Source organism: Falco peregrinus, unplaced genomic scaffold (genome assembly GCF_023634155.1).
Source record: "Falco peregrinus isolate bFalPer1 unplaced genomic scaffold, bFalPer1.pri scaffold_29, whole genome shotgun sequence".
Taxonomy (NCBI): Eukaryota; Metazoa; Chordata; class Aves; order Falconiformes; family Falconidae; genus Falco; species Falco peregrinus.
The window spans coordinates 1,213,524-1,237,198 of NW_026599598.1; the positions used below are offsets into that span (position 1 = coordinate 1,213,524).

Below are 23,675 nucleotides of genomic sequence, written 5' to 3' on the forward strand. Positions count from 1 at the left end.
GTTTAACACCAGGGGTTTAGCTCTCTTCAGTACCGAGAATCCTTCTCCTACAGGTCAAAGAACTGTAATTTTGGATTCTCTGGTGTCCTGGGTCTGGCTGGGATGCAGCTTATTTTCTTCACAGCAGCCCACACAGCGCTGTGTGTTAGATTTCTGACCAAAACGGCGTTGATAACACACCAGATTTTTAGCTAGTGCTGAACAGTGTCAACAACTTCTCTTTCTCACTTTGCCACAACCCACACAAGTAAGTTCAGGGTGGGCAAGAAGTCAGGAGGGTACACAGCTGCAAGAGAAAAGGTGGAGCGGGGAGCAGGGCAAAAAATCCCGAGACACCTGCAGTGAAAGAGTGATGTTGCTTTTCTGTAAGTCTCGCCTCACCCTTTTTAAACACATAAAATACTTCTATGCCTGTGCACACACTCATGTAATTAATCAGAATTTGTGCACAGTGACCTTATCATTAACTTGGCCAGCATGCTCAAAGCACTCTAAACAAAAGCAAAGTGTTTGTCAAAAGCAAAGTGCACCAGGTAGTGTGGTCACAAGAAAGAACAAGAATCTTCATATGCATCAGGTTTACAAAAAACCTCAACACACAACAAAAACCCAAACTTGCCTCTAGCTCTTAGGTCAACTTACATCATTAAGTAAGTTTTTGTTTTCAGCATTCCTTATATGCATACCTTCCTTCATCCTCAGATGTTTCACTGGAAGTGCTCTCATCCCGTACTTGACCATGATTGCCACTGGAAGAGCTCATCGGCTGATGAGCCTTCTGCTTTGAAGGCTGCCTTCTACTTTTCTTTGCAACTTTGGCATTCAGGGCCATTTTACTGCATTAAACAGAAAGGGGGGGGAAAAAAAAAATCACCAAGTGAGTAGGCTTACAAAAAATATCTCTGTGAAACAGACATAAGATGATGTCCAGAAACGACCGAGACAAAAAATATCTACTATAAAAACACAGACTTGACTGCAAAGATCGTGGAAGATACCCAAGTACTTAAAACACCTGCCCCTAGGAGTGGGGGGGACACGTGGAATCTGAGCTAGATCCAGGTTAAGCTGGAATACCCGTAATATCCATGTTACAGAAAGCATCTAGAGCAGAGATTCCTTTGAAGGACAGACAGGAAGAAACTCCTGCTTTAGGTTTACATAAAAATACGTGTGCCTTCTTTAGGCTTTTGAGATTGGTTTGGTAATATCATCTTTTCCCCTCTCCCGACAAAGGGCATATTAACTTAATGAAAAGGAAAACACCAACTGCACGGAGATCGCTAAAATCACCTAGAAAAGGGAGTAGCAGCAAACCCCAAGTTCCTACTTTTCTTTTCTAGGTGGCCATTTCCTACAAAAATAACTGCTTTTTCCAGTCTTCAGTTCTGGTTTTGAAGATGCATTTTGCCTCAGTATTGACAAGGAAAACACAGCAATTTGGGTGGGGGGTTTATTTTTTTTCCCCTTTTCTTTTTTGTAGAGCAGGCAATAAATTTGAATATCGTGAGCGTCGTGTTTTCTAAAAAGACATTTTCTTCACTTTTTGAGAAGCAGTGGACTACTCACTATGGCTTTCACCACTGAGGAAACTACTTCAACTACTACAATATTAGAAAACCTAAGACACTTACGTAGTACTACAAATAAGAATTAGAGATTATTTCCTTAGCTTACCATTTCATTGGCATTTTAATCAATTTTGAGCTCTCCTCAGATGAAAAACTCTTTTTGTCTTTTTCTTCTAGAGTGTTTTCATTCTCCATTTTCAAACAGTCATTCTTCCTTACAGTAATCTTTTGTTTCATTTGCCGATTAGTGATGTTGTCTGATGGTATATTTAATTTACCAAGACATTCCTGTTTTGCCACCGCCTGCACTTTTGAAATTCTTCGTTTGCTTTTTTCCTTCTCAACCTATAAAAAGAAAGTTAAGCTTCATGTATTTCTTAGTATTTCTAAAAGACAGAAACACCACATCCAAGACTGATTAATTCAGGGTTTACCCCTGAAATAATATAAAATTAGAGAAGCATTTTCACAAAATTACACTACAAAGCATATTATGTCATTGAAAGTACTTTGAATTCACTCATGATTAAAGATAACAAGAATACAGCCCTTAGAAAGAAAACAATGGCGTCTCTTAAAACATGAGAACAACAAAAAAGGGAAAGCATTACTGATGGACAAAGAGTTAGGAGGACTGCACAATGTCAGTTGGAACACCGCCAGAAAAGAATATCAAGTGGAACTGTACTGGGCTACTGCTCCCTGAACAAGGGGAGGAAAGAAAAAAAAAGATCCCAAACCCACAAACACAAATGGTTTCACAGGGAAGAGGAATTTTAGTGAAAGGCAATGAAGACACACCATGCAGATATCACAGCACATGAATTATTAGTCAAGACCCTGTTCAGAAGCTATTTTCATTCTTTGATTCAGAATCAGAACAGACAGAATTGTATGGATTTCTTTTTAAGGCAATGTAGTGATAACTACTTGCACTGGAACCAAGTGCCACCTACTGTTACACTGGAGCAATAATGCATTCCGTTTTCCAAAAATGGGGAAAAAGACAACTCTCCACTGCTCCCTTTGTTCACCAGTCACCTATTTCCATTAGAACAAAACCCAATTTGTAGGAAGCATCCTCCTTCAATGATGAATAGCTAAAGTGAACAGGACCCTTGATCCAGAGCGAGATTAAAGAATAAAGAGCAGCAGGTGAACTACCTCTTCTGGCAGCTGTACCTTCTCTTTCTCCAAAGCCAGGAATACTATTTGCAGCATTCCTACCTCACCCTTTCATCTTCCCGTATCTTGTTTTAGTTCTTCATCAAGATTCCTTTTCAGCATGACGTATGATTGCTGAGCATTTGCAAAAAGACTTCCCATTTCTGCTTCTCCTGTTTTGTTGATAAAGCAGTCCCTGGGAAAAACATCACTAAATCCAGAGTCTTTTCCAAGTTCCCTCTCTGTTACAAAAAGTCCATTTTCACCACGTGGAGAAACTGTCTTATTGTAGGAATAATATTAGAAATGTCATCCAAAAGACTGGGTTTTAAGCTGTATCTCGGGGAGTATTCAGGACCTCCCACTACGTTTCTACTGCTTCCATCTGCTAGAGGCACCTTCGTATCATCCATATTATACGTGCAATCTTCTTCATCTGTACTCCAGGTATCTTCCATGTTTGCATTTCAGTTATCTTGACCAGAAAGGACACCAAGACTCGGATTACAGTTTCCATTTTGGGTACTTTTCCACCTAGCATAAGTTTAATGTCTCCAAATTCACCTTTACTTTCTAAGCTGTTACTTGATTCTGTTGCATGAGATGAAACAACATGAGAACTCTTCAACTCGGCACTGAAGCCATCTTCTGACATTTCTTCCACAAGGGAAGGAGTTTTCCCAGTTTCATTAATTTCACCAAGCAGCTGCTTTAGTTCTGCTGTAACGTTTTTAAAACTTGTTTTCAATTCCCCCTTCTCATTTTCAACCCACATTCTTGCATCTCTTTCTTTCCAAGGTTTTGGACTTAGAACTGCTTGTCAGCACTGGGCAATTCCTCATTTTCTGCTGTGAAATTTCTGCCTTATCAGTGTGATTTTCATGTGCTGTTTTTTCTATCAAGTTGATAGTTTCTAAAATATATTTATCCTTAAGTAAACAGGTACAGACAGAAAGATTATCAAGAAAAAAATATTACAGTTGATCTATGCAACTTCTGTTGCAAACTCATCATATAATAGAAATAAGGCATTTTGAAAGCCATTTTTATAAGAACAATCAAGGGACGCTAAATGAAAGGTTCACTGCATCACCATCTTCTTAACAAGAGAAGGACTCAGAGACAACAGTTTCTTGGGTTAGGTTTGCCTAGGCATTAGGGTTGCTTTTACCTTTTAGCCTGCTGGCTTTCTGTAACTGCCGGCGCTTGTCACAGAGCATGTTTATTTTTCACGGTTTATCGCTGTAATACCGTTTTTCATTAAAACTGCCAACATTTTTCTCACCCACCCTCCTCCCTCCATCGCGCTCTACCGTCTGGCATTGCACAGTCCCCGGCCACCTAAGCTAACCCAACGGGAATGAACATGACAAGCTTCTTACCGTTCACCACACAGAGAACTGGCTAAGGGAGGATTATTTCTTCACCCAAGCTTCAGAAATAATAAATTCCACTCCAAGGTGCAAAGGAAAGGATTTATTAGGGAAACCTGCCTGCTCCTGCCCTCATCCCGGGAATCAGGAACCCAAGCTCGCAGGAAAACCGCACCACGCCTTAACCCTACCCAGCCCCCTCAAGTCCCTGTCCCCACGCTCTGTTTCTGCTTCTGCCCCGTGTCACAGTCCTGCCCACACGCTCCTTCCCCTCACGGTGCCTTCTGAACAGGGCCTGCAGCCTTGGTGTCCCAGCGGGCTGAGACCCTCACGCTCCTCGCGCTCCTCTCTCGTCAGCCAGGCCCTGTTCTCCCGCGGCAAAGACCCCTCCGCTCACAAGAGGGAAGGAGCACCTCAGCCAGACACCACCTGTCTCACCCTCCCCCTTCCCAAGCTCACTGGCCAACTACTACCACCTTGCAACAGGCTTAAGTCCTGCGCTTTGCCTCCTAGAATTAGGCACGTCCCTCTCTCGTGATGCCCGGCTGTGGGGTGGAAATCATTTGCTACGCTGTCCCTTGGGTGTTCCAGAGGACGCCAGACCCCCCTGTGCAGCCCTGCCCCGCACGCCCAACACAAGCAGGACGCCTGCCTTATTCCCCTCTAGGATACCCTCTGAGAAAACCCTTTTCAAACACTTCACGTGGCCAAACAAGAGCGTATTTTGCAGAGGCTGGGGAAGCCTCAGAAAGGTCACCACATTTCAAGGTGCTCTCTTTGATCTTTGTCTTACAAAGAGGAAGACCGGCATGTTTCATCAAACAGATCAGCATATTACAGACAAATCTCCCTCTTCACTTGAATGTGCATTTTGCACAGGCAAAAAAAAACCCCACATGTGGCCGCACATTTGTTTCTCAGCAGTGCACAAGAGGAAAAACACCCCTCAAAATTTAAGCAAACCAACTGAAAACAAATCAGCATAACAGCAAGCATCCGACATAGGGACAAGGACTTTACCCCACCATAAGACGACTGTATCCAACTTTCCTTCAGACTGTAACGCAGCCTTCACCTACAGGACTCTCCCTTCAGCATTATTCACAGACTGGTAAGTTTTCTTTACCTTAGTGTATAATACAACTTACTGAATCAGACTGTAATCCAAAATATTTGGGCTTACATACCTGCACCCCATAATATTCAATGGCATCCTTCACGTTGTCTTTTTCAGCTGATGATGACATATGAAAGGTAGATCCCGAGTTCTCACCTGCAGTGAAAAACCACACATTTTTATAACCAGCACGACTTAATACTACTTATTTACACCTAGAGTGCATCTTGAATCATCCTACTTGTGACAAAAATCTTAACATAAAATAAATCCCCTCAAATTTGTGCACTCCGAGAGAAAATTATCGTAACACAGATTTAAGATGCATCTGGGTGAATTCCTTTCTTCCAAGGCATTCTACCTTTTAATGTATAAGGGAAATGTGCTGAAAATCACTACACATTGTCACAAAGAGGCCATTCCTGTTTCTTAAACATGCACAACAACTCTCTCTCATACGCAGATATACACCTCTGTATCTCTGACACACTGTGCGCCACACAGTATTCCTCCCGCAATTTCAGTTTCCCTATGTGTTGCGCACAGAAAATCACGAACAACAAAGCCACAGGCTTGAAATCTTGAAGACCCCAGCTTTATTCCTTGCACGACACAAATCTGTCTCTAGACATGGATCTAGACAGAGTATTTCAGTCAAACTGCTGCCCCATCTGTCCCAGAAGACATGGACGGGCTGCTGAATGAAAGACAGGCTTGTGAAATGTGGAGAAATCACCCACGATCCGGATGTTTTTACCGTTGAAAACTGGATTCCATCCTTTCCTCTCTCAGAATTTCTACGTAATACTGGACAGGTCACAAACTCCTCGGAAGCAGTCACTCACTCAGTCTGGGCTCCCCATTCTGGGGTGCCTACCTTGAATCTCTGTTATATCTGAGAACTGGACTCCAGATAGTTCCAGACACAATTTAGAAGCAGCAACTCATTGTATTGTTTGTGTGGAAGGCACACGGAACATTTTGAAGGAACAAGTATTCAGAAAGAAACAAGTCCCAGCAGGTCAAGTGTGGCATCTAAAACCAGAGATGGATTCTTTTCACCTTAATCACTCTGCATCTCCTTTCCTGCTCCATCATCCTATGGCTTCTACCTAATAGCCTTTCAATACACAAAGCTTCGCTGCTGGAGAGGGACACAACATTCTTCCCACAAGAAAAGCGAGCAAGACAGGAAGAACATAGATAAAATCACAAAAATACAAAAGGGCCCGCTATTTATGAGTCACAAGGCCAACCTCACTCTTGGCATTTTCTCCTGTAGGTGACTCCTTTTACAAACTTTCATTGTCTACGTGCTACTCCTAGAAGCCTCTCCACCCAAGTACAGCAGCGGGTGGTCAGTCGGTCAGACAGACGGGGCTGCTCCTACTCTGCTTCCATGAAGGTACGCTTACCAGATTTCTTCTGTCACTTCACCAATGTTCACTCAGGTCACAAACAGCAAAAAGCAGGCAGCTTCCTACCATACAATTTGATATGCGCCATCACCCCCATCATGTAACATGGGCACCACAATTTTGCTTAGAAGATAGACTTCAATATTTTGTGGATGCAGGAGAGCTGTGACACCTCTCCGGTCTGCACAACACAGACTGAATAAGCTTTTCTGCTCAACTGTATCTGCCTGAAAACTGGATAAAAGCAGACCTGCGAGCACCCAGAGTTTTGTACTGCCCTTCTAAGGCTGCAAGTCACATTCTCTGTTCAGAGTACGTAGGCGTCTTCGTCTTTTGGATTCTGTTTCAGAGTGCAGTCACTTTCAAATTAGGCACCATGCTGCTAGAATGAAAAGCAACCCTAACTCCTGTTCAGCCTTGCCCATCACAGTCAACAGGAAAGATTTCAGCAGCAGCTATTTGAGTCTGATGTCTCCCTTTTGAGGTAAGATTTTGATAACATTGGAGCCCCTAAGAACCCTTTTCCATAGGGTTTAATCAATCTTGACATTTCTGTATGATGGGTACAGAACAAGGAAGAAGCAGGAAAGGTGAAAGGCTACAGTGTTCTCCTACCTGCAAAATCCCCGTTCTCATCGCGTCAGTAACTCTAGTCAGTAATTATTTTTCCAACCACTGGAAAAATAACTCAAAAAACATCAACTAAAAAGCTAAGGACTCCTCCCATTAGCTGTTGCAAGTAAAATTTCTTCTTTTCTTGGAGCAGTAATTCACGAGTCTATTTTCTGTGTTATTGGCTTCTGTCAACACTGTGAAAGAGGATGACTCCTCATCGTCAAGAGTTCTTCACTTTTAGCACAGGGAGAAATTCTGAGTTAAAACACTGGTAGAACCCTACTCCAAGGCTTCTGAAGAGCCCGTCATTCAAAAAAATGTATATAAAAAATTCACAGGGTAAACCAGATTCCAGTATTTTTGCCTGTCATTCCCCCACCTTTTACTCTGTCTGCTCTCTAGCTAGCACTGAAAGATGACTTCTAGTCATCGCCGTTCTTTCCACTTAGTCTTTACCTCTCCACTCTGTTCTGAGACTTCCCTCTTCATAAATTGTACATAATGTACATAACGACTTTTTGCAGATTACAGTGGACAGCACCTACTTTGCTATACAGAAAACATGAGAACACCGCTATTTTGTTTTGACTCAAAAATAATTTTAAGAATGTATTCCTATGAGTCAGTAACAAAGTAAATAGAATGGGAAATTCCATCTCTCATTGGATATTTAATTATGCAAGATACTGTACCTGTTCTCCAGATTTATCAAATAAAGTTGTCACGGATGGCATTCAAGCCCTTTAGAGTCAGAACTATTTGTGCTGCAGGAATCAGGATGCTTTGCTGAAGCAATCTAAATTGCTTAAACCCAAATCCCAACATAAAATGTTTGAAAGAAAGAAATTTTTACATCTACTTCTTAGCACCTGACCTTCAAGATAACATATGGGTAAAAACCAGCATGACGCAAATGAATAAAGCCACACAGGAAAAACAGCTGACATGAAACGAGCCATGAAAAGGCAACCTTTCCTTTCTGTGTTTGTAAAATTGTAACGTACTGGTCCATTATGGGGCTACACTCCACATTACTGTGGAATACAGACATAACCAAAACTCACGTTTTAACTGAACAACCTCTAACAATATCTGTGTGTCTTACCAGAACACCGTCAGTGCAAAATAAAGGGCAAAAGGGGACCTGTTGCTTACCCATTGCAAACACATGAAAGGGAGAAGAGCGAGAGGAGAAGGAGGGACATACTTCTAGAGAGAAGCTGCACCTCTATTATTGTCAAAAGATCAACAATCCTTTTTTTCTTTCTTCCCCTAAAGCGAAGATGCCAAAGAACTTGGAACTATTTGTATTCTATACTTAGAAGTTACAAGTCCACTTACTTGTCTACATATCTGTTCACCTCTCTCTGGTTTATATTGTCAATAGCCAATTGTAGAAACTCTAAAACCTGAGTGGCAAATTGTTTCTCATCTGATTAACAAGTGTGATTAATACAAAATACAACACAAATCATCAAATATGCAAATTGATAAACATGAGAACAAAGACATTAAAAACCCATTCAGGTTACATATCCTCTCTCCAATACATAGCCGACCAGCTAGCCGCTTCAACTTTGGCCTTGTTTCCGAAGAAAAGAGAATTCCTGAAACACGCTGACACTCATTTCCTCCCGTCTTGTCTCTCTTCCTCACTTCCTTCCCCTGCCTCTGAGCCTGCTGGTCATTTTCCATGAAACAAGAGAGGGAAGCCTCAGAGGAACGTGTTTGTACATGATTCAAAACAACTGCCAGGCAGGTAGAGAAAAGCCAGGCAAGTAATAATTCCTGAAAACTACAGCTACGGCACGAGCCCAAGAATTACCCTTTGTGGCTCACCTGCAGCTCCTGGACAGCCTAGCCTACAGATCCCTAGCCTGGAATCAGCCACAGCACATGCTCAGAGACCCAGGAAAGGCAGGAAGGGGGGGGTTGAGAAACTGAAAGAGAAGCAAACTTCAGGACTGCCTGAAAAGGGGAAATGACAGCAAGTACGGTGTAGGAAGCGTACATCATAGAAGGGTATGGACAGTGCGGAAAAGCAGACGAGAGGAGGGAGCAAACACATACACCGAGGTATATTTCAGTAGACCACCTGCTCCCGGGATGCCTTGCTAGAGCCATTAATTTAGTATTAGAAAGAAAATTGCAAGTACAATGGGTCTGTCCATAAAAGAACACTACAAAGAGATTGTTATGAATACCTTCAACATCTTCTGCATCTCCTAAGCCGAATTCCTCCAAAAGATCTGCAAAACAAATCAGATGCCTTAATAAATACTCCTGTCTAGAAAGATTATGAAGCTAAACCCAGAGCCACATGAAGTGAACATTACCTGATTTCTGTTGCTTTTTGTTAGGAGAGGTTTCACTCCTTTCCAAAACAGATTCAGGGGCCTTCAGCTATGAAAGACAATCCAATGACAAAAAAAAAAAAAAAAAAAATCAATCACACTTAAAGTAACTCCATAATATTTAATGAGCAGAACAAGCAGTCAGTCTGACATGAACAAATACTTACCTGGGAATTGTTGGGTTTCTCCAAAAAGCCTGGAAGTGAAAAATGTTTCAGAAAGTGTTATTTTATTCAATTTTTATTTAATGTATAAACTTTTTACTCCATTCAACATCAGTAGTTTCTACAACTAAGTATTAGTTGCAAGCATTATTTCATCGAGACTGCGATACTTAACACTCAATTTACCTTATCCTCCAGCATTGGTATCGGTATACAAGAAAGGGACAGTGCATGCTTCCCATCATGCACCTTGGATTTAAGAAATAATACTCACAGAACTAGGACAATCCATAGGAAGCAATAAGGATTTGCTTGTTAACAAAACAAGATCAAAATACTTATTTGGAGGAGCTGAATCCTGCTTTCTACAAAGATTATTTCAAAAGCCAACGCTGGTCTGCTGTAATGAATTATCATAAAATAACAGCTCTATGACCCTGATGTTGAGGGATATTTTCCTTTCCATCGATAGGACAGAGAAAACATGGGTGCAGACATAGAAATCTCATACACATCATTCAATGAGGAAGAATCAAACTAGTTCTTATCAGGTTGTTCTGGTTCAGCTTGCAAGAAAAGAAAAAACCCAAATGACAATTGGTTGTAATCTGCATTTATAGCACAGTTCCAAATAGTTTCATTTTTTTTTAAGATTCTTTTCCAACATTAAATCACTTACAAACCCACACAATCTACTGGCCCACCTATATTTTTCAGGTCCTCTGCTTTAGCCATCTTACAGTTTGAGTCCTCTCATGAAAGAAGTGTATGGAACGTTATTAAGAATGGCTCCATAGCAAAACTTTTGTATTTAAAAAAATAATTAAAAAACAAACAGCATTTGATTTCAGGAAACTTGGTGGTCTAGCAGTATGGAAATACCTTAGCAAGATTATCATAATCACCTTTTATCCCCTTTTTACACTGATTTTAAACTCATCTTAGTAGATTCATACAAAGCAGACTTTCATGACAACTACTCGACAAGTAGATTTACAAACTCCCAGGAGCTTTTAAAGTTTTGCTTCCAGCTTACTGGATTAGCTTCTTCAGCTATTCTATTGTACTTACACTACAAGCAGGACTGACCATCTAGTAAAAAAGAAATCCTTCAGATGAGAGTTCTACCCCAACAGCAAAACTTCCCTGCCATTCTACACTCCAGATGCTCAAGAGACAGCATCACAAAGTACAGGCAGAAACCCTGAACTCACATTGTAGCTCCTAGGCAAAGCATAACAGAAAGGTATAAAAAAAAATTAAGGCGGGGGGAAAAAATGCTTGGCCAGATCATAGCTTTCTCCTGCTACATCATCATCCAAGGATGTTTAGGTGTTCAGACAGGTCAGCCCTAAACCACATACACTTTCATCACTATGCCACAAGAACCTGAATCCAAAAAAATAAAAACACATCCAAAGAACACACATCATGCAAACAAGGTAACTTCCTTTACAAACTTGCCAGCAAGCGCCGTGGGAGCTGGTGTTAATTAACAAATACTAAGCACTTCATTGCTATAGCGCGCACCCACACCGTAAGCGCATTCCTAAGGCAGACATCGATAAAAGCTCACTTCAGCCTATACGTGTTTACAGACAAACATTTAGTCCACCAGGAAGTTACCAGTCTGGCGCTCCCCTGAAACAATCCGCGAGCGTGCTCCGTGTCTGTCTGCAGCTGGAAGCAACACACCAGGTGATCCTTCCTCCGGGCTTTCAGAATCCGTCTGTGTAACATAAAACACGGGCGTGAGCATCGGTACAAATTCTCAACTCATTTCTACGCAAAATGTTCCTGCTAAGCCAACTTGCACAGCATGGAATCACAAAAGCCTTTGATAAGCCCCTTGGAAAGGGCACGTCAAGACACAGTCTATTGGAAAATCACAGCAGACTTGTGTGTTTTCAGATCTTAGGCAAAAACCTCACAACTCATCTAAACTATTCTGTCACGTTGGCAAACTGCACAGCCGCAAGAGAGAATTAACACGGTAACTCGAGCTGTGGGTTGTAACTGCAGGTCTGGGGGGGACCCAACTTTCGGACTGAACTGGCACCCGACACTCAAATTTGTGCTGATGTTCCCCAGGCACACATCCTGCAGTGGGGAGCGAACACGTTGCTACTCCCAGTTGCACGGGCTGAACAAAGACGAGCAAGACAAAGCTTACAGAAACCAAAGCTACCTAAACCCCCCCAATAATATTTTAGCCTTGTATTTGTAAGAAGGAGATGGGGAAGAGTTCCTTCTTCCTCACAAGAAAAGTCAGAGGGGGTAAGCTACAGACTCTGCTCGTTTTCTTCTAACCCATTACCACAGACAGGAAGAACTAAAAGGGCCAACACAGCCAGCACGTGTGGTATCTCTGTTGAGCATTACTTTCAAAAAGGGCCAAAACGGTAGAAAGGCTCTTTTCCGAAGCAGCTAATCATCTAGGCTGCAGACCCTAAGGGCAACCACTGAACACGTCAGCGGAACAGAGTTGTGTGGTGAAAAAGCAACAATCCCGCCAGCCCCCGTGAGGAGCTCAAGAGTATTTTAAGCAGCAAGAAACTTCACTGCCGCAATACTGTACTAGAAACCCAACTGCAAGGGCCAGTTGCCATGAGACCCAAATCATTAGCTCGACCTACCAGCATCCCAAGCCTCGCTGAACAGCTAGCACACAGCACAAGTATTTCAAGGGCCCCCAGTTACAAACATACAGCAGAACCAGGAAGAGAGGAAATAAGCCTCAGCCGCGGCCGGGCCCAAGCTCCGAGTGCTTCTGGATCTCACTCCCCACCCCCACCACTGGGAACCCTGGTCTCCTTCACAGGAAATACCTCAGAATCCCAGGGAGATTCAGCATCTTCCTCTTCCTCTGCTCCCACTGCTGTCAGGGCACCTACAAATGCAGGAAGAGGGGAGACACTGAGCCCTTCTATTTCACTCTGCTTTTCCCCATCACCCCTGCGCCCAAAAGGTGCACAGCGGTTCTGTTGCTGAGGACAAACTAAGGAGTGAGTGTTATTCAAGGGTTTCTTCACACCCAGCACACAACATCATGGTATTTCCTTTAGATCGCCACCTCTCTTGCCTCCTCTCCAGCAGAAGATGGCTATGCACAACAGCTGACACAGCTACAAGCAGCACTGAAGACGTGTTTGGGTCACACTCAGGAAAAGGCTCCAGCACGCTGCAGCCCTGTGGCATACGGAGTTTAGGTCACCTGCTCTCCAGTCCACAGCTCCAGAAATTGCCATTGACTACCACCATCCACTGTGCAAGAAGTACCATAGAAACACCACCCGACACATCTTCATGCTAAAATCACCAAGAAACAATGCTCCTTTTGTAGCACTACCAGAAAAGATCTTCCTTGACTAGCAGTTTTTACCCTGCACCTTCCCAGAAGGTAGACACCTAAGCATTGCCATTTAAAAAGAGGAGAGGCTCACAGCCCAAAAACTCACCCCAAACACACAACTTGTCTCTGTCTCAGGGGCTAACATCCCAGTCTCTTCTCTACTAGACACACGCAAGGCTCAGTCTCAGTAGGTTCCTGGCCAGATTAAACTATCTTCATTTCTCTGTTTTAAGCTAGTCCGTTAGGTAAAACTGATTCAGGATTCGCTCTCGTGGAGACATGCGCACAAAAAACGGGAAAGGAGCTAGAGACCAGTGAGGGCACCCGTCCTAGCAGAGGGGAACTGCTGGTTCCAGCCTCAGCTAGGACTACTTACACTGTGCCAAACGCAGGCTTATGCTAAAATGCACAGACAGAAGAGCATGTATAGGCACAACACCTGGAATACAGCAGGTTCTGCCAGGCCCGCTCTGTAGCATTTGATCAGCAGCTACACACGCTCTGGTAACACCTACCACACCACTCTACTCTCTGGAGACAGAGAGTGGAAAGTGTGCCTTCTCCTCCTGCTCCAAGACCTGAGGTGAGCACCAGAGTGCTCAGCCCTGACTGACGGGGCAATGCTTTCAAGCACACTCAAGCGTGGCACTGGAGAGACTTTCTACGTTTTAAAACTGGACAAGGTGAGGCACTGGAACAGAACAGCTTTCTCTCAGATTGACTCAAATCTTTCCCAGGCTTCAGCCAAGAGCAATCACAACTTTTCAGTCTGACAGCACGGGCCAGAAAGGGCAATACTACTGTCACACCAAGACACTCTAATCCTCCTCTTTTTCAACTGTGCATTTTGTTCTGATCGCTTCAGGGAGAACACAGCAACAAAACCAAGAATGACACCTGCTCCATTTAGCATCGTTTGGAATCCAAGGCCACAATTTGTTCTTCAGGAACGAATGATAAGGAACAAAAGCTACTTTCCTCCTTGCCAATGCCCACTAGGGTTCACAGGCAAGGGAAAGACTTACTGTTTCAGAAGTCAATCACCATTTCAGTTCATTTACTGTGCATTAATATTTATAGAGGAAGAACTGGGAGCAGTATTCACTAACTCACTTCTCTCACCAGTGTTGTCTTTGGAAGCACTGTGGACTTGATGGCTATCATTACAAATAGAGTTTTTCACACCCTCAACAACTGCAGTTTGTAGCTCTTCACCAGCGTCTTCCTTTTCCTGCTCCTTCTCCTCTTCTTCCTGTTCAGGTGATTTTTCCTAAAAGAGATTGACCAAACAGCTGGAAATAGCAGAAACAAGCACCTTCTTAGCCACCCATCGACAACAACTTTAAAAATGCTTCTCCTGTGTAAGACAACAGGGAAACTTTGTTGAGCTTTGTTTTACAAGGCCTTCAGTTTTTCTGGGAATCTCTGAGGAGACAGCAATGACATTAGCCCTAAGTCATTAGCCCTGGCTCTGCAAAGCTCCTGAGAAGCAATTCTTCCTGTCAGCCTAACTCTAGCTTTCATTTCAGTTACATTGTTTTGGAACACGCTCCTTTTCCTCTACTTTGCTCCAGGAAAATCACTAACTTCCTGCTCTCAATCTGACTCAAACTTTTTGGTTCCTCATTTTCAGCCATCACACCAGGTATTTTACTAAATGGCAATAAATCTTGACAGATAAAAACTGTACATACAACTGAGAAAAAAATTAATTTATTTCAGAAAAATTATACTGCCTATTTGTTTTCCTGCAAAACCACTGCAACCAATAAAAAAAACCATTGAAAATACTGCCCAATATTATTCTTATACCTAAGAAACTGCTTTGGTTAGGAGTAAAGGCATTTTCTATTATAAAAAAAGGATGATCAAAAGATGGATATACGTGAAATATTAACAGAAATCCAGTTTACCTTTTGGTTCTTACCTTTATCACCCTTAGAAAATACCTTTGTGATTGAATCAACCTTATATAACTTACTTTGGTGCCTGAGTGAAACGCTGCTCTTACATTTTCGTCATGCCTATTCAAGCACAAGTGTTCCCTTTCTTGTTTCAGTGCTTCACAGACTTTATTATCTACTTCACATTGCTCTTCTTCTGTATCTTCATCATCCACTTGTTCAAGACAGACAGAGTTTGGTCTTTGACTTTCAAGCCTTGGGCTTTTTCCTGCTGACAAAGAACTATTATCACTTTCAAAGCCATTACTGAAGCTTGACTTTTTCTCCTTAAGACCACAACTATCTGAGAGAAGCTGAGGTGTCTCTTTTTTCCAGTTTGTCATCTTAGATTCTGCAAAAAGGGAGTCATCATTTCTGTGAAACTTTGCCTGAATCATGCTTTTCTTGTTCCAGCTTTCTTGTTTATCTTGCAAATTATTTAGATTCTGAAAGACAGTTTGCTTTGGTACCGACTTGCAAGATACTTCATTATTCACCGTCTTTGGAGACATGGCACTTATGTCAAAACAACAAAAGGAGTTATGGGAATGGCAACAGGCATGTTACCAGATTAACGGAGTAATCTGGGAATGTCTGGAAAAGGAACCAAGTCAAGGATGGGCAGGATGGAGGAAGGACTTCGCCAGGGACAAAGGCTTAGGAGAGGATTAATACCTTCATTTTAACAACATGACTTGTTTTTTCTGAAATGCCTAAGTGCAGTGTTTTCAAAGTGCTACTTTTCTCATTTACTATAGGAAAAGAATTGTTTAAAAAACTACTTAGCAAATCTACTTTTATATATTAGTATACTATGCAATCTTTTCCAAATAGCTTACTGTTTTTCCTGAACTGCTGGGAAACATTCATTAACAATGTCAAATTTGGCTTCTGCAGCTTCTGTAAATAAATGATTATTTTCTTTTAGAACACTAACGACAACAACAAATCCTTTGGTCACATCAAACCTTGAACACTAAATGTAATCAGGCTGTCCTTTCGACAGCGGTCAGGTGCTGGCTCCATCCTATACTTCTAACTACAAAAACACTCCTCACATATGCAATTCAGTGAGTATTTCACCCCCAAAATACCATGCAGGCACCCTTCTGAAAATTGTTTCCAAACCTATGGTTACATGCATAGCAGTTTGAAAAATCTGGGTTTAATATTTGTAGTACTTCAGTAAAACTCAGTTATATTTAAGATCGCAGCTTCTGGATGCTTACCTGCAAGTGTGCACAAGGGAAGTAACTGTTAAGAACCCTAGGTTTAATGCATTAATTAGTCCCTGCAAGTACACTTACCAGAATATCCTGAAATTTCAAAAACATGCCAAAAAATGCATAATTTGTATTTAAATCGGTGCAAGAAAATGAAATCATGTTAAAACTGAACATGCTTGCACCTCCAGTATTAGAGTAGGTTGAACTAGAACACTGGTTCCTCATCGCTGCAGAATCCCAGAGCAACAGAACAGATGCTCCAGACATCACTGCAGAAGTTAATAATGCTTCAGAACACTAGCAAAAAAAGCAGGCCTGAGAGCTTGTAGCTGACAAAAAGAATACTACCTAAGCATTCAAAAAAAGGAGGGAAAACATGCAGTGTGAGATTGCATGCAAGCACAGAATGCCATCTCAATAGAAAAAAAAAAGATGACCCATTTGAGTAACTCATCGGCTGAGCACTCTTGAGTAACCTGATGAGGAGGAAAGGAGAACTAGGTGATGAAGGATTTCAGTACATCTTCATTAAAAAGTGCCCTTTATCGGTTAGGATTCTATCACGAAATTTACAGGAAACATTAACAGTGTTTGGGGAAGAACAGAACAGGTTATATTAGTAACTTATAAACTTAAAATCTGACTCAAATGACCAAGAACAAATAAAACTGTGGCGATTTATCTCGTCGCCTATTGCTCTTTTGCCTCAAACCACAAATCTACTGCATGATCTGCCACAGCTACAGGTCTTTTAGGAAAAACTCACAGCAGAAGAAAGGCTGGCAGGTCAGAGAGTGCTTCTAAGGAGAAAACAATATTGGCTAGAACTGTAGTTTCTTTCAATCCCCCAGAAAACTTGCCTTCAGATCACTTATTTTTATAGGACATTTACTGTAAATACACCGTACCTCGGGAGTAAAATCGAGTTCTTCCTCAGAAGTATGCCAACTGACATCGCTCCCCTCTTTCTCCAAGCTTCTTAAAAAGTAAAGCAAAATGAGTACCGTGTCTCTCCAATCATTCCTCAGGTATGTGCTGTGTATGTTTAAAGTCTTACCCGATTGAGTCTCCTTGCGACAAGCCGTCTATTGCTGTTCAAACACGAATTGACATGTTGAAATTAGATTTGGCATGCTAAAAATTAACCAGCACATACAAACATTTAACCTGGACAACTCTACATGTCATAACAGAATGAAACTTTGGGGAGTCAACTTAACGTAAGACAGCATGAATGAATGCATGCATTTCCAAACAACTGCTTTTTCAAGCCACACTGAATTGACAAAACAAAAAAGACTAGAGTTTTAGATCCTTTGAACTTTTATACCTAAAAGTTTAAGAACTACCTCTAAACTAAAAAAGCCCAGCATAGCATGAATATGCTGTGTTAATAAACAGTTATAAAATACTGGTGCTTTAGCAAGACGGTAAATAAATGAACTGCTGAAGTACTCATACTGCACACACAAGCACACCCTGTTGACAGAGATTTTACTGGTTTATATACTATACTAGCTGGTGCTCTACCCACTTACACGTTATCCTGAAAAGGTAAAAAACATCAAAAAGCATAACCAAGATCTAAAGCTTATCCTCACGTAGAAGAATCCCCAGCAGTTCTCTACGCTGCACCAAAAAGGGTATTCAACAGGCAAAACAGGCGTACCCAGGGCACTCTATACTACACTCCAAGCTTTCATCCATGTTAAGACAGCAACTGGCACATAGGATCACAGGATAAATCAGGTCACAAGGGACCTCGGCAAGTCTCTCAGCCAACCGCCTCCTCAAAGCAGGCTCGGCTCTGAGGTCAGATGAGGCTGCATAGAGCTTTATCCAGTCTGATCTTGAACCATTCAAGGAGGGAGACTGCACAACCTCTCTGCTTTACTGTTCTCACCATGGTGAAGCTGCCCACATTCCGTTAGAAATTCTCTTCTTTCCATTTATGCCTCTTGTACCTTTGCTTCATGTGACACACCACTGGGAGGCACCTGTCTCTGTCTTCTCCTCACACGTACTGGAAGCTGCTGCTGGGTCCCCTTCAAAGTCATCTCTTCTCTAGACTGAACAAGCCCGGTTCCCCCAGTCTCTCCCCCAAAGGCAAGGAGTCCTGCTCCTGGCAAAGCTTGATGGCCCTCCACTGAACTCGCTCACGGATGAAAGACCACTCTCTCTTGCACTGGGGGCTCAAAATTATACCCAGGGAGCTGGACACAACCCAGGGACTGCCAAGAAGCGGTGTACAATCCCCTCCCTCAGTCTCCTGGCTACGCTGCTCTTCATACAGCCCAGGACACCGTTAACCCTCTCAGCCGGCAGGGCACCCTGCTGGCTCATTCTCAGCTCACTTTCTGCCAAGACCCTCTGGCTATTCCCAGCAAAGCAGCTCTCCAGCCAGGCAGCTCCAGCACGTGCTGTAGCAAATGGTTGTTCCTTTCCATGTGCAGGACTTGGCATCTGCCCTTGCTGAATTCTGTTAAGACAGGCCTGACAGCCCATTTACCCAGCTTGTCAAGATCCCTCTGAACGGCAGCGTGGCCCAGATGCACATGTTGCAAACTCAACCATAGCGCACTCTAGCACACCACTGATGTACTAAAGAAACCTGAACTCTAGGAATCCAGCCTGAAGAGTGCGAAAACCTCTCAATTATCAACACCTAAGATGAAATAAAAGGCTTCTTCAATTCCCAGGACAGAAAGGAAAAAACCAAACAGAGCCTCCACATCGTATCTATTTCAGCATTCCTCAAGTCCTCGATAATTAGTTCTCGTTAACTATCATCACAAAATGAAGTTGCTTATAAAGAGGAGATTGGTGGCCTTCCATAAAGTTGTATGATGACAGCCAAACCGAGGTCTTAGACAAAATCATTAAACGGAAAAGAAAACAAAGGGCATATCATGTTGAGTAAGTTATCTGAACTTTTGCTTTCCATGGATAGTAACTTTAAGCAAGGATCAAAACCAGTTCCCATTCTCCTTTAAAAAAGCAAGAGAGAAAGTTTATGAGCTAGTTTTCAGACAGATCTTGATGCCCTACTGTAGAAACGGGATCTAGAAAAGTAGTATCTAGGGATCACTTGTTTCTACTTTAATTGAAGTCCATTTTCATTTTGGAGTAACAGAAGAGCATATATATTTTTTTTTAATATTATTTACTATCACTAATGACACAAAGCAATCACTCAATTCAGTAATTAAGGACCCGTGCAAAACACGCAAACAAAAAGCACCCAAAGCCTGCTCTCAAACCTAATTTATAAAACCAAAACCATCAGAATAGAGACCTCCAAGATAATAAACATCACAGGTGTGTTAGTATTTGTACATCACACAGCATGTTCCATAGTTGAAATGCTACTGTATAGAATACCTTTCTTTGGTTTTCCCGTTCTTGATGTCTGGCTAGGAGATTGTGGCATTCCTATATCCATTTAGGGAAAGGCGTGTCAAGGACAGACCAAACAAGGGCACCAGAATAAATGTGAATCCCCCGAAATTTGGAAAACATAACCAGTACATTAACAAAGCTATAGCAATGGGAGAATGTACTGTGACCATCAGCCTACTCTACAGTTACAAGAAGTAGAAGCCAAACCTATCACAACCTACAGAACTCTACTCTTAAGGGACAGTGTCAAACACTGTAACTTAATTTACTTGCTCCATTGTAGAATACCTATATTCCAATATTTTGAAACACTGAAACAGATTCGTGGCAGTTTACTGTACTGCCAACTTTGCATTTCTCTCAGCTTGACTAGTCCTTGCCCAGCACTGACTGCCAATGCAATTCCTTCATATTTGTAGAGTGTTTTATACGTACGGCACACGTAAAATCCCTCCGTCTAAGCATCCCAAAAATCTGTAGGTGCCAACAAACTTTGGAGGTACACTAGCCAGTTGTGTCAGATGGTGCCTGATGCAGACACAGCCCCCTCCTACCTCAGTTTGAAGGTAAAAGCCCTGCATATATTGATTTGACCATGCTGAACTGCTCACGTAGAGAAGCTACGCCACCAGCCAGAACGCAGGCTTGACAAGCAGTCGGAGTGAATACCCTGTTCCCCCAGGGCTATAGGGCAGGCCACAACTGGACCAAAACGGGTGCACTGACTGCTGTGAGTGTCATGCATGTGTGCTTGTGTGTGTACGCGTGTCTATGTGCTGTGGAACAGAAGCTTTAGAATACAAATCACCATCCACCTGCTCTACCCATCCTACTTAGTAAAATGTTATTTTTTATATCAATGAATGGTGTGGTTCTGTTATTGCAGCTACCCAACACCAAATGTCTGTGTGACAAGGCCGTAACATTTGCCTCAGAGCAACAGGGCGTCCTGCTTATATTGATGTTACCACAAATACACGGAATGGATGTGGCAAGAGGACTCCTATCAAAAATACACATGTAAGAGTTAAAAAAGGACCTCAAGATTGTTTCTCATTCCTTCTCCATTTCTCAGTTTTCTTAAAAGGTGATACAGCAGATAAAAAGCACACTGAAGCACTCGTTTCTTTTCCAAGAGCTCTATGATGAAAAACCAATGGTTTCTGTAGGAACAACACACCAATACGCAGTGCAGCAGCTAAAAAAAGCTGCCACTGAAGACATACTAGAAATCTGAACCCTCGCTTTTAGAAAAAATACATAATTACTTTTTGCCAAAGAAATTCCAACTTCAAATCTGAAAAGTCTGTCATTCGATATGCTAGAGGTGGAAGCCATTCATTTGGAGGTTTTTGCCAGTCTGTCTGTAATCACAAAAAGGTTCATGTTCTGACAAAAAGTAAACACTCAAATAAGCATGAGCCAACTTCTTAAATGTACCGACTTGCTCACTAGAGGCGAATATTTTGAACAATGTTCAACAAGTGCAAAAGTAGCAGCAAAAGGAGGAAGGACTACATTGAAGATCCCAGAAAAACAGGAATGAAGAGCAAGATTAAAACAAAGAATTCAAAGTGGGTATTCCTCCGTTGTCCCACGATCAGTTGAGCTTCTCCTCTGACAGGGGCTTCAAAGCTTTTACTGCAGCCTGTCAAAGGGACTCATGATGCAGGACCTGCGCTTTGTGTGTGCAAGCAAGAGACTGCAGAATCAATGCCACTAAGCGTTCCCTGCATGCTACTAATCCCTCTCACTCAACAGGCCGGGGTCATTTTCCAGGAAACTGAGCACAAGGAGAAAAAGATTCGTACTACTCAAGAAAAACAAGCCCTACTATAAACAGTTTGAGAACACAGCACACTCTTTCTCCTCCCAAGTCCTTAACCCACATAAATATGCTCTTCACACTTCCTATGCCTCTTCAAGTGAGGATTTCCCATAACGTTGTGGACTTATGCTAGTAGTATTACTGTCTTCAAGGAACTGAGCAAATTACTTGGTTCAAGAACCCATATTTCCCTGAGGGCATATTAATTTTGGAATCACACAACAGTATTATTCTTCAAGCCACATATTTTAAAATAACCCAGGCCTGCCAGTCATCACAATGTGGTACCACAGCAATTATCTATGTGCACAGGAGGCAGCCACAGAGTGCTGCTTGGGTAAAAGCAACATTTTGTTGATTAAACTACCTGTACCAAGCCCTTTCCAAAAATAAAATAAAATATAAAAACCTCCGCATCTTCCTTCAGTCTATCAAGAAACTTTACACATCGCTGACTAGATCAAAATAACTAGTCCTAAGTCAAAGGAACAAAGTTTGGCTCTAAACTAAATTCCCCTACCTGGGAAAAGTGAACTCGGAAAAATATCTCACGTTTTGCTCATATTTCACGACATATTTTAAAAAGGAGTAATAAACTGTGTTTGAACGCTGTCTGCTGCCCATTTGCGGCAAAGTTCTGATGTAACACCCTTAAAAAAAACCAGAAAGGATAGAACTTCCCACTGTAGGGCCTGAGATGTAAAGTACAAGAAGTTCGATCTATATTAAAAGATTAGTTTTCTAAGATTCCTCTACGGCTATATGAGCTCATAAGCACAGACTGGATCTTAAAAATTAAGGAGTTGTTGTTTGGTTTTTTTATTTTAAAATGAACTCACTGAAGGAGCTAATTTTTTGATAACAAGGCAATTCAATTGTTTTTCTGGATCACAAGTTAATATGGACTTTTTAACGTTTATTTCATACAATTACTGGAAGTAGAAGTGTTATTTATTTTTACTGGAATCAAACTATGTCCATGAAGATACAGTACACACAGAAGTTGCATTATTGTTCCTAACCAAGTGACTTTTCCAAGACGATTTTTCCTAAGTATGTCTCTACAGCACCTACACAGAAACAATCGTAACTGATGCTGAGAAATAAGACAACTCACTAAAAGCAGCTTAGTGCAGGTGAAACTATTAATATTAAAACACCACTGCACAAACTCAGTGGCTATCAACAAGACATGTACAGTCCTGCTAACTCATCTGTTGCTTCCCAGCTACAGGAAGATGCACAACTACTCAGGATGAACCTACTGCTTTTGCAATTCATTTTCACAATCTGACTGGCCATCTACAGGTACAAGTACACACCCCAAAACCAAAACCACTCTCACCTAGTTCCTTCCCTGTCCCCCTTCTCTCTCGGTATGAAAACCTATACAGATGGGCAATCTGGCAGGCAGAAGGCAACAACCCGGTACGTGGGCCCGTAGCACACAAACCGCAGCTGCCTTCACCCCTGACAAGAAGCACCTCCAACCAGCAACAAGTCAGCATATTCACAAAGCTTCTTGCGCTACCCCACCTGATGCCTCCACTAAAGTCAACGGTGAACACAGCGAGCGCTGACAACACAAACCCCCTAAAGAAAAGGCCACAGCGATTTTCCTCGTGAGCTCCTGCGTGATTAAAGATCCTACCTCCTCTGTCCACAGCAGGTGCACCCAACGTCAAGCCAGCAGCTCCGGCCCGGTGAGGAATGCCAGGTACTGTGTCGCCTTGTGCACCACCCTCGTCTCTGTCTCCCCGGAATGCGTATGCCACCAGTTGTTTACAAAGACTATATAGGGAAAGAGAAGAAACGTATTTGGTAAAAACAACCACATACTTGCTTATACAGTTTAATAGAACAGTTAACAGCCACTTATCCACCCTACACGTATTCACAGCCGTAGGAATTCATATGCTTGTATGCATTCACCGAGAGTAATACACACAGAACTTACTGCACGGCTACTACCTACTTCAATATTCACTACAGTCACGTTCACTCTAGAGGTGCATATCCACACCTACGAAGCCATTAGCTCCAGCTCGGCACAGTATTTTCAGCCTAGCTGTTAAGCACACATAACCACCTTAGAGAAGGGATACGCACAGGTACAAAGCTATCCATAAGAGGGGTGAAACTGCTTAAGAC

At 42.2% G+C, this 23,675-nt stretch overlaps 1 pseudogene; it reads right to left on the reverse strand.

Annotated features, from left to right (window-relative positions):
* Positions 1-23,675, reverse strand: part of LOC129783322 (ankyrin repeat domain-containing protein 26-like) — a 52,804-nt pseudogene that overhangs the window by 22,934 nt on the left and 6,195 nt on the right.